This window comes from Pelodiscus sinensis, chromosome 11 (genome assembly GCF_052426305.1).
Source record: "Pelodiscus sinensis isolate ZL-2025 chromosome 11, ASM5242630v1, whole genome shotgun sequence".
NCBI lineage: Eukaryota > Metazoa > Chordata > Testudines > Trionychidae > Pelodiscus > Pelodiscus sinensis.
In genome coordinates, this window is record NC_143062.1 from 34,285,222 (window position 1) to 34,304,548 (window position 19,327).

Sequence of the window (19,327 nt, forward strand, 5' to 3'; positions counted from 1 at the left end):
TATTAAAATTAGGAGTGAGGCAATGTGTAACACCACTTCTCTTTCTCTATTCATATATTTTTACACCCACAGGCACACATGTTGAGATTACGGATCAAGGTAGTATGGTTGAATTTCAGAATGCAATACACACATACACAAAGCAGAGGTCAGGCTGGGATTCTATTTGATTGGGAGGATGCTAATAAGCCAAACAGGATTTCAGGAAGAGTAGTTGGGGTTCTTTCTGTTGATTTATTAATGGCATTTCAATGCATTTATATTAATGAAAAACATGGAATAACACTTATCTATGTTCCATCTCTTAGGTAATTATTAGAGAAGTATGAAAACAGATATTTTTGGTTCACTGGAAATTAGAAAAAAATTACGATGTTTCAGGTGAAAAGGAAAGTATTTTTTCTCACAGATGAAAACCTTTAGTTTTTAATCATTTAATACATTTAGTTGCTTTTTTTTAAAAAAATAAGAAAATTTTCAACCAAAAACCCATTTTGAACTAAAAATGAAACATTCTGTTTGAAAAATATCCAAATGTTTGAACTGTTCAAGTTGTGTTCTTTTCTTTTTTCTCTTTTTTCCTATAAAATGGGGATAATATCTCACCCTCATCTAGCACACAACGGTGTTTAGAGGATAGATGTAGTTGTATATATGTGTGTATGTGTGTGTGTGAGAGAGAGAGAGAGAAACAGAGAGAGAGAGAGCGAGAAAGAGAGAGAGAGAGGTTGCAAAAGTTTAAATTGCAATGTCTTTTAATAGGTAATTTTCCTTACATGTTTTTTAAAATTTATGTAACAACAACAGTTTCTAGAATGAGATAAACAGCTGCTACTCTATTTCATTTTAGCTTTGCAAGTAATAATAGCTCAAGCCAACAACCGTCTTCATGTCACAAGAGAAAATTCAGTCAATTTGCACTCATATAATTTAGCTTTCTGAGGACAAAGTCCCTTGAGATCTGAGTCATGTAGAAACTCAGATGTCCAATGTTAAAATTAAAATGATGTTGGTTCTCATGCTAGCAGACTTTATAAAAATTCTACGAGTACAACAAATATTAGGTAAAATATTTGCATCCAATTTCAAATCCACTCAAACTGAGCCTTTGGGTTCAAGATACAATTTATTTGGAAAAAGTACAGTATATTTGCACTGAAGTTATTTATCTGGATGGAAATAGTTGTACATTATGCTCTGAAAATGGCAAAGCTGTTCTAGAAATTCAGGCAAAAGTAGACCTTCCCTTTCACCCCACACATGCCTCATAGACACTGAGTTTAAGAGTCTGACAAATATAAATGGCTACTAGATTAAGAAAGGCTGAAGTGGCTAACAACCAAGTATACGTTCCTTCACAAGTTCAAATTTTCAGACTTTTACAGGTCACTCACAGACACAAATTATTTAATTAATCAAAACACACTTGTTTGTGCAAAATGTATAGATGCATCTTAAAAGAGTACACCTTCTCTGCACACACAAACACATATTTTGCAGGTGCAATGAAGGAGTTCTATTATACTGTGGCTGAAACTTAAGCAAGAAAGTCTGAAAATTTAGTCATAACTTAAATTCACTTGTACCCAAAATAACATAAGGCTTCTCTGATTATCAGAGGATAGGTAAAATACAAGTACATTCTTTTTTAGAAATGTCTGTGATAAATTCAAGACACATTCACTGTACGTGGACAACAAACCAAAAATGCCTTTGTGACTGCTTTCCTCACTGAGCCATCATTGACAACAGTTCAGTAAGCCATGCTATGTGTTGCAGCATTTATAGACAGCATGAGTCACGATTCAACATATTTTACACCAGATGCAGTTATTAAAAATGTACCAGCAAACCCTGACATTTTCCTTTCTGAAAGCAAGGTTGGGCTTTCTCTGATGTTAAAAATGTATCTATGACATTACAGCAAAGGGTGTGTTAGTTTTGTCCATTATAAACTCCTATTATCAGTAGCTAAATGTGCTCAAGAACTGTGGATTCATCATTTGGTATAACTGTATAACCTCACTACCCTCTTCCTTACTTCCTACCTGACCTGAAATCTAACATGCTTTATTGGTTTGAACTAAGAAACGTGTTTCATTGATTAGTGATGTCATACGTCACCTCACTGAGCACTTTTAACATAAATTATAAAACATCTCCATAGTAGGATATGTAAAGTTATGAAAGATGCACTGAGAATCCATAAATATTCTGAAAAAGAAAATTCTGCACCAGCAATGACATATTTATATTATACAGGTGCATTCCAGTAGATGCTCATTTTATCTATTATTCGTTTGGCAGCGTCCAAGTTTGCATTTAATTAACTAAAGGACTTGAGCCATCCAATTCTTGTTGCTACTAATGTATCACAATTAGAACAAACTTGTAACCATGGAAACTGCTAAATCTATCATAATTCATAAACTGAAGTAGGCTTGCTTTTTAGCTTATGGAATACTTGAGTTTCCCTGGCTTACAGATGGGCATTTATTGTCATGCTAAAATGGGATTTGGTAATCTCAGAACACAAGATGATTTAGGTGCTCATTTAAATAAGATTGTATTATAAGGATACTATCATTTTAGGTCCTGGTGCCAAGTGTCATTGATTATATGATCCTTCTGATTTGTGTGTGGCTACTAGTTATCAACATTCAACTTGAAAATTAAGAAGGGAAAGGGATTTATTTCAATTTATTGCTTTTATTTATTACAGTATATGAATTAACAAGCAAATTTCCTTTTTTAAATTGTGGTACTACAGTAAGTGATCTATATTGTTGTCCAATTTATTTACTCAATCCTCTAACTCTATGACACCGTAGCTTATGTTTTCTTTTTCCAGATTGTGAAGAAGCCCAGAAATTAACTCCTCTTTTGTTGCTGTGGTAGTACACAGTGGTTGTACCTATCCCAAAGACAACACTACAAGTAGCTACGTATTATTTGAAGCTATTTCTCAGCAGATAATTTAGAGTATTTACAGAACACAATATGAAATATTATTGAGAAGGCAGAAAATGTTTAATTTAAGACAAGATAGTAGGGACCCTTCACTAACCCATAAAATGAATACAGCTAATAAACACACAGGTGTTAATCTGCACCTTACATTTAATTATATTACAATGACTGTTGAGTACCCTGGGAATCCTCCTTCCCATGATAAGGAAGCAATTCCATCAACACCAGAAATCATAATAAAAACTTAAATTATTGAAAACCTATACACAAGTCAGAGAATATGAACCATTAGCATCCATAGAAAGTTATACCATGCTACTTATAGTTACTATTTCAATGAACACAAAAACACAATTGGGGAGGTTATAACCAAATCCAGACTCATTTTCTCCTATTTGGAGGCCAACTTTAATAAGAGTTGTCTTCCCCTTGTTACATTCTTTGACTCACAGTAGTATAGTACCAGGCATTCAATTACAGACACAAGAGAATACCAAGGCATACATTCTAAAGATATATTTTATTTTATTTTATTCCAAACAAGTCTTTTGCTTACTTTGAGATCAGGATTAATTTGTTTCTTTCATTGCCACTCTCTATGAATGTCAGTGTTTGCTGCTGAATTCTGACTGCATCTAAAACAATGTACACCTCCCTAAGGAGAGGTAGAGTACTCATGGTTATCAGGATCAATATTTAAAGGGCCAACCATTAATTTTGATCTTGAGCAGGAGTGGGCAATGAAATGGCAGCGTTTCATCAGGATAACCCCTTAGTGGGCTGCTGCCACTATATTTACCTGCACCTCTGCAGCTTTGGTGCTCACAGCTCTTAATGGCTGGGAATGACAATCCACGGCCAATGGCAGCTATAACCCCCTCTACCTGTGGAGGTGCAAGTAAATACGGTGGTGTGGGGAACCACCTGGCAGACTGGATCCAGCTTGTGGGCTGGTATTTGCCCATCCTTGTTTTTGAGTCATTACCAGATTTAATTTTTCCAATCAATGCAATAAGCTAATGATCTACATTGATTTAGCAAGGACTCAAAAAACTAGATTTTGTTTCACTTAAACCTGCCACACTCCACTAAGGATGGCACCAATATAAAACATTATAAAATATAAACCAATATAAAACTATCATTTTACTCAGCTTGCAGAACATCCCATCCCTGCGGCAGAGTTGTATTTCAAGCACTGGCCATCTGGACTGTACTATCTGATTTTTCATCCCTTGATAGTCAGTGACACTTTACACTTTAGCTTTTAAGTGCATCTCACTGTTCACATTACCTACTGAATTACCATTGATAGCTCTGATTGTTATTGGGATCTTAAAAAAAAAAAGCAAACTAGTCTTTACATTACCTTTAGTAACCTCTGTTAAATGTTGCAGCTTTCTCTGATGTGGAAAATGTAAATCACAGAGAATAAAAAAGAAGCCAAGGTACATAGCGAGGGAGCGGAAGGATAAAATATTATATGAACAAAGTCCTTAGTTAACAATAGGTCTAAGAAGGAAGATTTGTTTAATATGTTGTGAACAAATGATAGGGAAACATGGCTTTTTCTGTATGGCTACATCTAGACTACATCCCTCTGTTGGCAGAGGGATGTAAATGAAGCACTTCAAAAGTGCAAATGAAGCCGGGATTTAAATATCCCTCGCTTCATTTGCATTATCACATAATGGCGCTCTTTCAAAAAAAGCGCTATTTCGAAATTGAAACCACAGTCAATATGTGGTTCTTTCTTAAATGGTGTGCTTTTTCAAAAGATCCTGTAAACCTCATTTTTTTTAGGCTTATGGGATCTTTCAAAAAAGCGCCCGTTTTTTAAAGAACTGCGTCTAGACTGCAGTTTCAATTTTGAAATAGTGCTTTTTCTAAAGAGCGCCATTACGTGATTATGCAAATGAAGCACGGGATATTTAAATCCTGGCTACATTTTCCCTTTCAAAGTGCTTCATTTACATTCCTCTGCTGACAGAGGGATTTAGTCTAGATGTACCCCCTCCCTTTTTTGAAAAGCCGCATAAACCTCATTTTTTGAGGAAGAGTAGCTTTTCAAAAAGGGAGAGGGAGTTACTGAACAAAAGGCGCCACGACTACTTTCACTTTCGAAAGCTTCCGAAGTGAAATCGGAAGAAGATATGTAAATTTCCATAGGATTTGCATATCCTCTTTCGGAATGTCGGCGTAGTCTAGACATAGCATGGGTAAGTCACTTCCCCTTACCCAAGCCCTTTTCCTCCTCGCAGCCATTGGCCGCAGTGCCAGGGAGAGGTGGTGGTGGTGGTGAAGAGAACAAGCCCCCTGGCAGTGTGTGTGTGGGGGGAGAACATGGCCTGGACAGGATGGGGGGTTGACCTGGGAGCAAGAGGGGAAAGAATAAGTCCCAAGCAGGCTGGGGGATTGGCCTGAGGAGGTGGGAAGAATAGGCCCTGAGTGGCCTGAGGAGTGGCTGAGGGGGAGGGGAAGAGAGAACAGGCCCCCACCCTCCGGCACCCCCCACATCTCCCACACTCTGTAAGCATGCTAATTACATATAAGAAAAAATATTATCTTCATCGCATAATGAACTGTGGCTGTATTCATCAGCAGCAGAGGTCGAAATTGGGGTCCTTAGTACCAAAATCATAATGCCTATTTCTATCTGAACTGTATTCCATGGGATTTTTATAGCTAATCTCAAATTTGTGCAAACAACTGGGGAAGATGTGGACATGGAACTGCTAGAACCACTCCCGCACCTTGCTCGTATCACTCTCTTACAGGCTAAGATTAAAAAAAAAATCTCTCCTATAATCAAAGAAAAAGAAATGATAACAGTTTACTTCTAAAAACTCCTGTACCGTGAATAAATTTCAAAATTTGGCTATAGAAAATGCCAAAAAAGGCAGTGTACTATAGGCATAATGAGCTAGCACTCCAACTAATTCCGTCACTGCTAAACACACTAATGCTGAAACATCGTATCTTACCCAGAAATCCATACTAGTGCCCCTGATTCTTGGATGATTTGTCGGAGAAAAAGCAGGATGGAGGAACATTTGATTGTTGGTTGTGGATAATAGTCTGATGCACAAACGGATTCAGACACAGAGAGTTTTTGCTAAAATGGAATGCTGCCATAACGAAGGCAAAGGCAGCTTATTTCTCCTCTACTGTAGAATCTGTGAAATCATGCCCTCAGAATTTTTTCCAGGATGCAATTCAGTTAATAAATCCAGCCTTCCTTCTCTCAACTCCAGAACACAACATGGTTACTCATTACACATAGGCAAGGAAAAACAAGAAGCCAAATGCAGGACTGTAACCACAATGCCCTTCTTCCCAAGAATTTGGCCTGTTCTCTGAGGAAGAAATCCTGGAAGCAACCACATCAAACAGGAATTACCAACTCTGACCCTGGCTCTTAGTGCAGAGTAGGGAAAACTTGGGTTATCTCCACAGTAATTCAGATTCTCAGCATCTTCTCTAATGAGAGGAGTCTACTAAATGAAGTATTCCAACCAGTGCAATTTAAAAAAAAGGATGGGGGAAGAAGTGGAACCTGATCATCAGAATAACACAGATTATCTGTAGAATCTCCCAGCACTTTAATTTTCTTGATTAAAAATACAGCTTTTGTAGGGTGCCAGTCATTTGCAGAGTATCTCAAGTTCAAGCTCAATTCAGTGGAGAGGTCAGATTGGGAGTAAATCAATTTGGGACAGGCCACATAACAATCTAGGTGTCAGAATTGGAATTTACATTCTCAAGTTTGTGATCTAGGTTTCCAAATACACAACTGGACTGTCTTTTGGTGCCCCAATTTAAAAATCATGTCCCAACTGATTTTATTTGTTTGTTTGTTTGTTTGTTTTTTAAATTCTGGCATATAAAGTGAGTGATGGAAAGGTTCTAACACAGTGATGGGCAACCTAGGCTAGTGAGTGGGCTGCATCAGTGGCCCGCCATCATCTCAGTGAGCCACAAGATTGTCATAGCCAAGATGATCTCCCGGGATAGGGTACTTTTGCTAACTCTGTTTGTGTACCTAGAATTTGCAGGGTTTGCCAACTGAACCATAGCAGCGCTCTGATTGGATGCAGGAGTGCACGGCTCTCAGTCAATGTTGTGTACAATCAGACGCACCTCACTTCAGTGCCTTTGCTTTATGTGCATGTCAATTTAGTAAGAAAAAATAATACGCAGACTGGAACCAGTGGAATCTGGCAACCCTGCTCACGGGATAAATGTCTTGCAGGCTGCATACAGAACTCTGAGGGGCCACATGCAGCCCTTGGGCCACAGAATGCCTCCCACTGTTCTAACACCACAGGCAAGTTTCTTCTTTTTACCATTTCTTAAAAAAAAGCTGTATTCATTTACCACCGTAGGGAAGCACAGCTTCTCAGTAAGCTATTTTAGACCTAACAATGTCCTGCTTTCTTGATGGCTATTCCACCAATCATCATTTATGGGTAGAAAAAGACCAAGTCAGTACTTAAAAATTGGGCATGATGTTCTTTTTAAAACATTTTAACACATAAGAAGATAATTACTTTTTTCACTTTACAATTTTATATTTCTACAGTTTATTATACTGGCATTGACGACTACTGGGTCATATATTTCTTGGCAGTTAATGACCAATCTGGGTTAAAGTCCACAGGTTTCATCTTCTCTAGCTGGCCATTAGTTAGAAGGAACTACCCAACGAAAGATCAGTATTGCTCAAGTATAGATTTTTCTAAATGAAATGTAGAGTTGTCCACTTGATTACAGTAGCTGTGTTACTGGAAAATCAAGGCTGGACAAAACTTGCTTTCCTCACTTGTTCTTATACATTTCTTTCATACTTCCTGCCTTTTCCATGTTTTTTTTTCATTCCCATGACTCAAAAAAGAATACCACAATTTGATTAATACAGCCACCTAAAGCTTGTTCATCATCTTGTCTTCCACAAAGCATTTCAAAATGTCAAGGCAGCACAGATCAAATTACCTTTACTTATACATGGCAGCATGAGCCACTGGAAATGCATGCAGCATGTTCAGTCCTGCAAGGAAAATATTAGATAAGGATACAAATAAAAATGATATACAGGCAGTCCCCGAGTTACGCAGATCCGACTTATGTCGGATCCGCAGTTACGAACGGGGCCCTCCCTCTCCCTGGTCTGCAGCAGACCAGGGAGAGGAAGCAAAGCGGCGGAACACGCGGGCAGCGGACAGCCCAGACGCGGCTGGGCTGTCCGCTGCCCACGTGTTCCACCGCTTTGCTTCCTCTCCCTGGTCTGCTGCAGACCAGGGGGATGGGGAGCAAAGCAGAGCAAAGCCGCAGAGCCCGAGGGCAGCAGGACAGCCACGGCGTGTCTGGGCTGTCCCGCTGCCCCCGTGCTCCGCGGCTTTGCTCCGGACGCCTGTGGTACAGCAGCTGGGGCGCTGCCGGTTGGTCCCGTAGCACCGCTCTGGGCGCTACTGGACCAACCCGGCAGCAACCCAGCTGCTCTGCCCCAGGCGTCCTGATTCAGCCACTGCTGGTCAGTTTCAGCAGCGGCTGAATCAGGACGCCTGGGGCAGAGCAGCTGGGGTGCTGCTGGGTTGGTCCAGTAGCGCCGAGGAGCGGCTGTGCTACTGGACCAACCCAGCAGCACCCCAGCTGCTCTGCCCCAGGTGTCCCCAAGTCAGCCGCTGCTGAAACTGACCAGTGGCTGACTACAGGAAGCCCCTGCCCCGGGCTTCCTGGAATCAGCCGCTGATCAGTTTCAGCAGCAGCTGACTTGGGGATGCCTGGGGTTCTTAAGTTGAATCTGTATGTAAGTCAGAACTGGCGTCCAGATTCAGCCGCTGTTGAAACTGATCAGTTTCAGCAGCGGCTGAATCTGGACGCCAGTTCCGACTTACATACAGATTCAACTTAAGAACAAACCTACAGTCCCTATCTTGTACGTAATCCGGGGACTGCCTGTAGTATGAAGAGGGCCTGAAACAAAATATCAGATGCCTGCTGTAAGGGCTGAGGCCTGGGTTACAGTAGACAACATTTTGCTGATATAAAGCAAAGTTGTGAGCAACAGGCTGGCCCTGCTCACAGACTTTGGCAAGCATAAGGCTGATATTGCAAAACCAGATATTCTTAAAGGACTGTAGCCACAAAGTATTCATACATGCACAATCTCTTGACGGAGGGTACTAAAACACTTCAATAACGACATACCCCTCAAAGATAACACAAACACACTGATCCATCTTAAAGGGAAGGTCAGGATGGCAAAATGATAGAGTTGTTTTGAACAGGTGGCCCTTGGATACAGCAATGGGTTGCACCCTAATGGCATCCTCCTGTGTCAGAAGTGATCTGTAACTTGTTTGTTTCCATATATTAATGTCTATTTCATAGGCAATGTCTTTGGCAGGCCTAGGGGATAATGGAAAGTCCTGCCATTAACTGAGCTAGTCCATTGCATTGGCTATACACGTGATAGTGTACCTGTAGCCATTGAGCCAGGGGATTAAATCTATGCTTCATGGACTAAATTCTTCACTATTAACTGAGTCTGTGGATTTACTGAGTCATTTGATTGGAGCCTATTCTGTCCTCCATGTGTGCAGAGGTGGGACAGCAAGCTGAAACAACACACACACCGCCAAACATCTGACCACAAATATTATTGCATCAGACAAAACCAAGTGCTTCCTTTATAAGGAATTCTTCAAGGGTAACTCTTCTGTTAAAAAAAGAAAGAAAAATAATATTCTCTATTTTCTTTGGTCTCTCCTCATGGGGTTCATTTTCACTTACAGTTCATGTCTTAACCTTTCATTCTTACATATGCTAATATGCATCTCTGTTTCAACAAGCTCAGACCAATTTTACTCTTTCTGAAAGGCCCTTAATTTATGGAGAAATATTGATTTTCTGAAATTGGTTCTTAGATGCCTCATAGGAGTTCATGTAGCCAAAATAATATAAAGGATTCCCAAAGGCATCCAGCAGATATGGATATCCAATTCCGATTAAGAGGCACAGAATGGTAGTAGGACAATTATCATGAGAAACAAATTTCATCTTGATTGCAAACAAAAGTCTTTTAATTACAAGCAACACTGAGGATTCCTCTCTATTCTGTCTATGGGCAAATCTAATGATTTTGGAGGGAATAATATGCTTTATAGATGCTCAATAAAATACCCATTGAAAAATAGTTGAACTAAATATATGTGTTTTCAGTGCTTTGTAGAGTTATTCATAACAACAATAATAAAAGCAATGTCAAAGGGCAGGCAGTGAGATTTCAGCTGTAGGTATCTCACAGAAATCAAGGGCATAGTTCCATTTGATTGCAAGGTAGCAACACTGGGCATCTGTTATATCTTGTCTTTTTCAGCTTCTATTTTGTCTTTGATATTCTGAAGTGAGCAGAGGAAAATCTCGGTATGAATGTGTGAGTGCCCCACAAAAGGGCAAAGACAAACAAAACTTGGACAGCTATTTGAGTTAATATCCTTTTGCATGACGCTTTCATAATCCATTCATATGCAACAGCAAAAATACTGAAGGGCCCATTCTTACTATTGAAAAGGTTTTATCAAGGGAAGCCCTGACTCCTACATGAAAGTTCAGCAAGAAAACTGAGGAACATCTGCATATCTTGCTTTGTATTAAATAAGCCCTTCATGCTTTTCTTTATGCTCCTGGATGAGCTTAGAATCAGCAGCCATTATTTCTCACTCAAAATAACATTATTATGTTCTTACAATACCTTAGGGGTTCAGAAACTGGTTGAGATATGCTCTTCCTAAATGCTACTTTAGTCTCTGGCATTCAGCTTATAATGTTAGCCATGTTCTAAAGGATTTCTCTGAAAAGATGATTAATTCTTGTTCAAACAAAGAAGCATTAAGGGGAACCAAGGTTTCCCACAGCAAATTTCAAAGGCAAACTACACTGTATATAGGACATTTCTGGTTGAATATATTATTCTTTGGCTAGCCTTTATGAAAAAAAAACTATAGAATTTAGTAGAAACTGTTGACCTTTATATAAATATTAAGTCATCCTACATGTATATTTCTGCAATAGAATTCTCAGACAAAAAATTACATCATGATGAAGTCAAGGTTGAGAGAAAAGACCAATATTTAAGGGGCAAATATATTTCAGGGATGCTGTAATTGCCCCTTCCCAAAAAAGTATTATATACCCAAGAAATTCAAAATTCCGATTATATTTAACATAATTCTGAATAAGTAAGGAAATTCAAAGGCAGGAGGCTCAAACACTTCAATTTTCCTTGAATTGATACAATAAGCATGTATTGAAGGTTTAGTTTTTGTCGTCCTAGAGTGCATGAAACTGATCTTTAAAGACATATACTATTATCCCTCCTCAGTAATACAACTGTCTTGCAAATATTTACATGGTTACACCTAACTCACACAAGTAGCCACTCTAGGCATGTCTACACTAAGAAACTGTTTCAAAATAACTAAATTTGACTTAAAAACTCCTGATTTTACAAAATTGAAATAGTGTGTCCCCATTATGGGGAAGCCTTGAAATATGTTACCTTGATCTAGAGCTCCGGAAGCACTGGGAAGTAATTAGTTCAAATTACTCGGGGGAGTAATTATTTTGAAATAGCAGCACCGGAGCACCCACATTAACACTATTTCAAAATAAGTATTTTGAAATTAGTGTTATTCTCTGAGAAAAGTGGGTTCTGAGGTATTTGGGACTATTCATGTGAAGAACTATTCGTATAAATAGATTTTGGTGGATTCATTCCGTAATGCTGTTAGCACCAATATACATTAAGATACAGATTGATCTTCTGTTGATGCCATAACAGCAGTTGTACGGCCATTATAACAGCTCTGCAGGAGAAAATTATACTGTCAATTAAAGTATGTTTGATATTGTAAAGATTTCAAAATACAAGCAGAGAAGAGAATTTCATCAACAAAGTAATTACACTTTTGGACTCACAACATTGTCAATGGAACAGTAATTATTTCATATTAAGGTTTTGCCAGCTTATGCTGCAGATAAAAGTGTTATGTAACATTGTTGTATGCATATGCAATGATTGTTTTGCAAATGTAAAAATCCCCTGGCGGTTTTACATTACCTAAAGGGAGAAAACCAAAAGGCACATGTCAACTCTATGCATTAAATGCCTGTAAAATTTTAGCTTTTAAAATTAATTTGCTTTTTAGCCAGAGGCAGTTAAATATGTGCCACAAATCACAAAGAAAAGATACTTTTTCCACTCCCAAAAGTTTCCTTTCAAATTAATGCTGTATTTAGGGAAAGTGTCTGTATGATGCAATACATACACATGCAAAACAAAGCACAGTGGAGGCAGAAAACTCAAAATATTTGAGCAGTTCTGAGCACACTGAATTCCTGAGGAGGGCCCACTAGTCAGGAATATGTGTGTTCCACCTGATCTTGTAGGCATGCACTGCTTGCTGTAAACATGGCATATGGACATGGTGCACATGAACATTTGAAAACTGGGGTTTAGAGTCCCATGTTTATTCATACAACATGGCCTGTGATAATACAAGTCTCCCCACACTATCTAACTAGTATCCATAAAACTAACCTGGAAGAATAACTTCTACATGGTTTGTCTACATGGCAAAGTTAACTCACATTATCTACACTCAAGTTACTTCTCTCAAGTTAGCACAGCTGCAGTGGGAAATAATACTTGAGCTGCTGTATCTATAATGGTGCTGCATTTACTCAGGCATGACACATTGACTTTTGGGAGCACATACCACGGTTCTTTACACAGCAGGAGGTTGACCAACACTATAAACTCTTTCCTGATAAATTGTGGGAGAACTTGTCTCGCCTTTCCTGGCACATGGTGAATTGTAGGAAGACATTGGAGAAGTGGCATTCAAGTGGAGTTAGCCCGATTACATACTGGAGAATGATTGTGTTTGCAACTGAGGAGTTGTGGTCCCTTAAGTTTCAGTCTGTACCTACTAGAGGCCAAGCAACTCAAGTTAAAAGCACCAGTACCATCAAATTAAGGGTTTGTGTGTGTGTGGATGGGTCTCAAATTAGAGGCATCCCTTAAGTTATGACTTGAATTAATGTTGCAATAAAGATAAGCCTCATATCATTTCAGTAGTTTGCTTCTCTACTGAGACTGCTAACAGGGATATCAGCAGTGATCCATGTAAGCTGAGTGCTTCTGTGGCTGCCCAGGAGAGATTCAGACATTGCCCAGCTGATTAGCAGAGTACCCCCTGCTAGGGTTTTTTGTTTTTGTTTTTGTTTTTTTTAGTTTTTACTAGTAGTGCACAATTCAACAAGTCTTAGTGCACATACAAATTTATTCTGCACATGGATAGAAAAAATCTGCACATGGATAGACATTATTAGAAGGAACATTGTTACAAGCTGGGGACCAACCACTTAAGTAGCAGTTCTGCAGAAAAGGACCTGGGGGTTATAGTGGATGAGAAGCTGGATATGAGTCAACAGTGTGCCCTTGTAGCCAAGAAGGCTAATGGTATATTAGGTTGCATTAAGAGGAGCATGGCCAGCAGATCCAGAGATGTCATTATTCTCCTTTCTTCGGCTCTGGTGAGGCCACATCTGGAGTATTGTGTCCAGTTCTGGGCCCCCCACTACAAAAAGGATGTGGACGCATTGGAGAGGGTCCAGCGGAGGGCAACCAAAATGATTAGGGGGCTGGAGCATATGACTTATGAAGGGAGGCTGAGGGAGTGGGGTCTGTTTAGTCTGCAGAAGTGGAGAGTGAGGGGGGATTTGCTAGCAGCCTTCAACTTCCTGAAGGGAGGTTCCAAAGAGGATGGAAAGAGGCTGTTCTCAGTAGTGACAGATGGCAGAACAAGGAGCAATAGTCTCAAGTTGTAGTATCCAGGTTGGATATTAGGAAAAACTATTTCACTAGGAGGGTGGTGAAGCACTGGAATGGTTTACCTAGGGAAGTAGTGGAGTCTCCATCCCTAAAGGTGGTTAAGTCTCGGCTTGACAAAGCCCTGGCCTGGTTGATTTAGTTGGGATTGGTCCTGCCTAGGGTAGGGGGCTGGACTTGATGACCTTCTGAGGTCTCTTCCAGCTCTATGGTTCTATGATTCTAACACTGGATATCAGCATCTATGTTTTATGCAGATTCCTGTTCTTTGAAAAATCCACCGCTCTTCCCCAGTCCCAATTTTTAAAGACATAATGGATGTTATGTATCTGACTCCCATTGTGAAGGTAAACACCTATTTTTGTATTTAAAATCTACTTCTAAATCAATGACAACAGTAGATTTGAACTGAGCCATCAGCTGCTGTCTGAAATATTCATTATAAAATCTAAAGGCTTGTCTATTCTGCTCCACCATCAACTCTCTGAGGCCTGGTCTACTCTACACTGGAAAGTCAAGGTAAGATAGGCAACTCCAGCTACATAAATTACATAGCTGGGGTCCATGTGTCTTACATTGCATTTCTGAGACACCCACTCAGCAGGAGGTTGATGGGAGCAAATGCTGCCATTGGCTTCCCTTACTCTTCGTGAATGGATTCTGCTGGCACAAACTAAAAGTCATCTAGCTTGCATTAATATAGTCCTGTCAGAAAAGAGGACATAGACTTCACTCTCAAGTATTTTAGCTCTTTAACTGTATCCTTTTCACAGTGTTTTTCAAGCATAACTGTTTTCTTGATGCAAACATGAAAAACTGTTCATTTTCACTGTTTCTGTAACCACATTTCAGATTCCAAGTAACTTTTAAAACACATAGAATTTTGCACTTTACAGTAATAATTAATCCTGTGCCTACCCTAGAATTTTTTCTCAGTTTTGCAAAGCCAGAGTTGTAGCTCCAGTGCAGTACCAACAGCACATAGCAGGGTCTTGGCCTATGACTTTATTGCAGTAGGGCAGAAGATTCAAAGGATAAATGTTACAGCAATGGGATCACTAGGGTAGACTGGCCACCTATATTTTTACCATTGTGTCATCTAATCTTGCTCAGAGCAGATCTTGACAACATAGCATGCAACATCACATGGACTGTCTAAGCTTTTGTTTTCTCCTTTGCTATTACTGATGAAGCAGCACTGGTGGGAGTGCAATAGTGGGTCATTATAAAGAAATTGCTATCATGGATGAGGCATTCCTGCATACTATGTTGTCAAGATCTGCTCTGAGCAAGATTAGATGACACAACGGTAAAAATGAGGCATTCCTGCAATGACTTTGAATAAGGGGCCTAAGATTGGGGAAAATGCTTCATATTCATATTTTAAAAACATATTTAATTGATATGTATTTTATATTTCTGCAAACATACATGAGATTGTAGAATCTGTAGGAGATTATTCCATATTAGCCTTTATAGAATATAATTGTTATTTATCATAGACACTGGTAACACTTAGAGGTCAAACAGGACTCCATAGAAGCAGAAGTGGTACAAACCAACAGTAATGATAGTACCTTCAGGGAAACCAGAAAAGATTTAATAGTGAAATGGGTTCAAGAATAGTACATTACTGTCAATTTTAGGTGGCTAATTACAACATCTATGACATACAATGTAGGTAATTTTTCATCTGACTATGAGACTAAAATATTTCTAAGATTCTGACAATGAAGTTTACTAAATACCAGGGAGTAAGGATGGTCCTCTGATTAAGGCACTGGATTTAAGGCACATTATAGTTAGATTCAGTTTCTGACACAGATTTCCAAAGTGTCCTTGGGCAAATCACTTCATCATTTTATGTCTCCATTCTTTCTACTACAGTATAAAATGTAGATAAGCAAATATCCTTTTTCTCCCCACTGTCTATTTAAATGGTAAACTCCTCAAATCAGAAACTATTTTTTACTATGTGTTCATATAATTATTAGCACAATGGGGTAGTGATCTTGATTGGGGCCAGTAGGTGGTACTGTAAGACAAACAAATAATAATAGTAAATAGTAATTAGGACAGTAGTTTATAGTCAAAGATAGTGTCATGGTTCTTGTGTGCAAATAAAGTCAGACAATAACAAACATCAAAATAGCACAAATGTTTACCCAGGGCTTATTTTCAGCTCCTGGGGCTAGAAATAGTGCTGGTGTTGTCATAAGCAGGGCTCGACAAATCACTGTTTCTACTCGCCCACGGCAAGTAGATTTCTGTCGGTCGCCCCGTTCTCTGGCGGCGTGCGCATGCGTAATGCGGGTCGTACGCATGCACAGTGAGGGGCTGGCGAGTAGATTTCACCGCCGTTTGTCAAGCCCTGGTCATAAGTATATATTTAATCTGGATATTTCCTATAATTTCTGTCTCTGCCTGGGGTGATGAAAGAAACCTCAAAGCATGGCAGGTGAGGAACAGTCCAGGAGCCTGTTATGGCTCCCTGGCTCTTAGGGTATGTCTACACTTGCACCCTAGTTTGAACTAGGGATGCAATGTAGCATTCGAAATAGTCAATGAAGCAGAGACTTAAATATCCCGCGTTTCGCTGGCACATTACTCCGATCAACAGCTGTTTCAAAAGTGAAAGTACGTGCTGGGATGTGTCAAACCAAGGGGTTTGGTTTGAACTAATGCATCCTGGCGCGCACTTTCACTTTTGAAACAGCTGTTGATTGGAGTAACGCACTGGCGAGATCATGCTAATGAAGCGCAGGATATTTAAATCCCTGCTTCATTGACTATTTCAAATGCCTACATTTGCATCCCTAGTTCAAACTAGGGTGCAAGTGTAGACAAACCCTTAGAGTTTACTTGGGACCTAAGGTGATTTAGAGCAACTTAGCAGCTAAACTGTGCCACTGGTATAAGGTGGTCACATACTAGTGGAAATTGGAAGAATTTTGTTCTGCCACATCCTCCTTCTAACACTAACATAGAACTTACACCAGGCTTTTGGACATTATGACATGAGAACATAGCTACAGCACACTTGAATTAACAGTGTGCTCCCCTGGAAAAGTGTATTGTCTGCTGGGCATTTATCATCAGCCCCTCTGTGCTGCTTCTACTATTCAAAGGGGCCATATAATAGAGAAACTGGCCCCTGATCCCCTCCTCCCTTGATTTTCATCCACTGGGCCACAATGCACAATAGGGAACTGTGATTAAGTACCGAGAATTCAAGTCACAGCTACACTCACTCTTCGTCACACTGGCTCTTTTTCAGTTAAATTTATTTTTCTATGTTTTAACATAGACTTTGAGTGTGTGTGTGTGTGTGTGTGTGTGTGTGTGTGTGTGTGTGTGTGGTTGTGTGAAGGGGTTTAAAACTCCCCTCCCATTTTTAGTGCAGAAGAGAATAGAAAAAAAGAAGACGCTTAGAATGATCACAGTGAAAATATCCCTTACTTTCTGCATCAAACATCAAAGCACCAACGCTTCCAGGCTTCAAAGAGTCCCTCGGTGACTGAAGACCTACCTCCCAGGGGTGCTAACTTAAAAAAGTAATTTCTCTTTAAATAAATACATCCCCATTTTGAGACAGTTATATTATAAATATAAATGAAGTATTATTACTCCATTGTGAAGACAGTTGAGTCAATAATTGAAAAATTCACAACATGAATTTATTGTTAATTATCATTTAGTATTTACCTGTATATTCCTATTAGAGAGACAGGAAGCTATTACGCGTGAGCACACTGCATGCATTTCGCATGCCATCCCAATGGCTGATGGCACCTCTTCACTGGAAATGTGCACTCTACTCCTTAGATAATTATGTAGAGCATGATTGTGGCCTTGAGCTCTATCTGTTCAATATTTTTAAATTAGATTTTTACCACAGAAGTGCATATTAACATTACAGGGGTATTACAATGCAGTAAATGTGATAAAACAGATCAACTTTAAATGTATGTATGCTTTTTCTGTTGTTTCAGGAATCATAATTCCATTAATTTAAGTCTTCTAAGAGGATCTAATTATACTAATCAGCTCTTACTTCACTCAGAGTAGCTCAGGATTTTCAGTACATTTAAATATACACCTTGGTAGCCGAGCCTTGCAGTTCTACCACCTCTGGCTGTGATCTTGTCAGCTCTTATAAACTTAATGGGGTCAGACCCTATCAATACTTGGATGAGAGACCTCCAAGGAAAAGGCTGTGTTCCAGGAAGCAGTGTTGGTGATTCAATAAGGTAGTAATCACTCCTGTTTCAGAGAGTATTTAACTGATGACCTGGCATTGTGGTTCTGGATATGTAGTCTCCTGAAGGAAGGAAGGAAGGAAGGAAGGAAGGAAAAGAAAGAAAGAAAGAAAGAAAGAAAGAAAGAAAGAAAGAAAGAAAGAAAGAAAGAAAGAAAGAAAGAAAGAAAGAAAGAAAGAAAGAAAGAAAGAAAGAAAGAAAGAAAGAAAGAAAGAAAGAAAGAAACTTCTGACTTCTTCTAGTCATTAAGGATCCCAATGTACTCTTTGCAAGAATAGGGTGTTAACTCCATTACCCCTGTCAAAATCACAATAGAAGTGATTATATGTTGCCTAGTTTAAATTCCTCCTGCTGCTCTTCTTATCTGGCTTAATGTACTACTGAAAGCTGTGATGTGCAGAGAATGAGAGAGAACATATACAGAATATAGGTTCTATATTCCTATACAGAATATAGCACAAGTACAAACAGATATCATCTTTCTCTCCAAATGCAAATGGATGGACATTATACCAAATGGACTGAAGGTGAAAAATCCATTGCTATCTACATATTGCACAGACTACAGTGAGAGATTATGCCATACACTATCTAAAAAACTGAGGAACCACCTGATCAGCATCCTGTACAGCAAACAGGAAAACATCAAAAAAGAGCTCTCCAATCTGGAGTCTTTCATAAAAAACCAACCTTCCCCACAAATGGACTTTACTAAAATGAGGCAGGAGATCTACATTACACACTTCACTTCTCTACAGAGGAAAAAGGACTGTAAGCTGTCTAAAATCATACCTGCCACATGGGGCCACAACAGTGGTACCCCTAACTCACCCAGCAATATCTTCAATCTATCCAACTACACACTCAGTCCGGCAGAAGAGTCTGTTCTATATCAGGGACTCTCTTTTTGCCCCACCACCTCCATTAACATGACACAGTTCTGTGGTGATCTGGAAGCCTACTTTTGCCATCTCCGTCTCAAGGAATACTTCCAACACAACACTGAACAGTGCACTGACACACAGATACCTTCCCACCAACAGCACAACTCCACACGGACTCCTCCTGAGGGTCAAAATGACTGTCTGGACCTCTACATAGAATGCTTCCGCCAATGTGCACAGGCAGAAATTGTGGAAAAACAGCATCACTTGCCTTGTAACCTCAATTGTGCAGAACGCAATGCCTCCAGAACAACTCTGAC

The 19,327-nt window shown here is 39.4% G+C and overlaps 1 protein-coding gene across 2 annotated transcripts in view; it reads right to left on the bottom strand.

Moving 5' to 3' along the window:
* GRM7 (glutamate metabotropic receptor 7) overlaps window positions 1–19,327 on the bottom strand; it is a 629,590-nt gene that overhangs the window by 104,455 nt on the left and 505,808 nt on the right. The gene's annotated exons all lie outside the window — the stretch shown is intronic.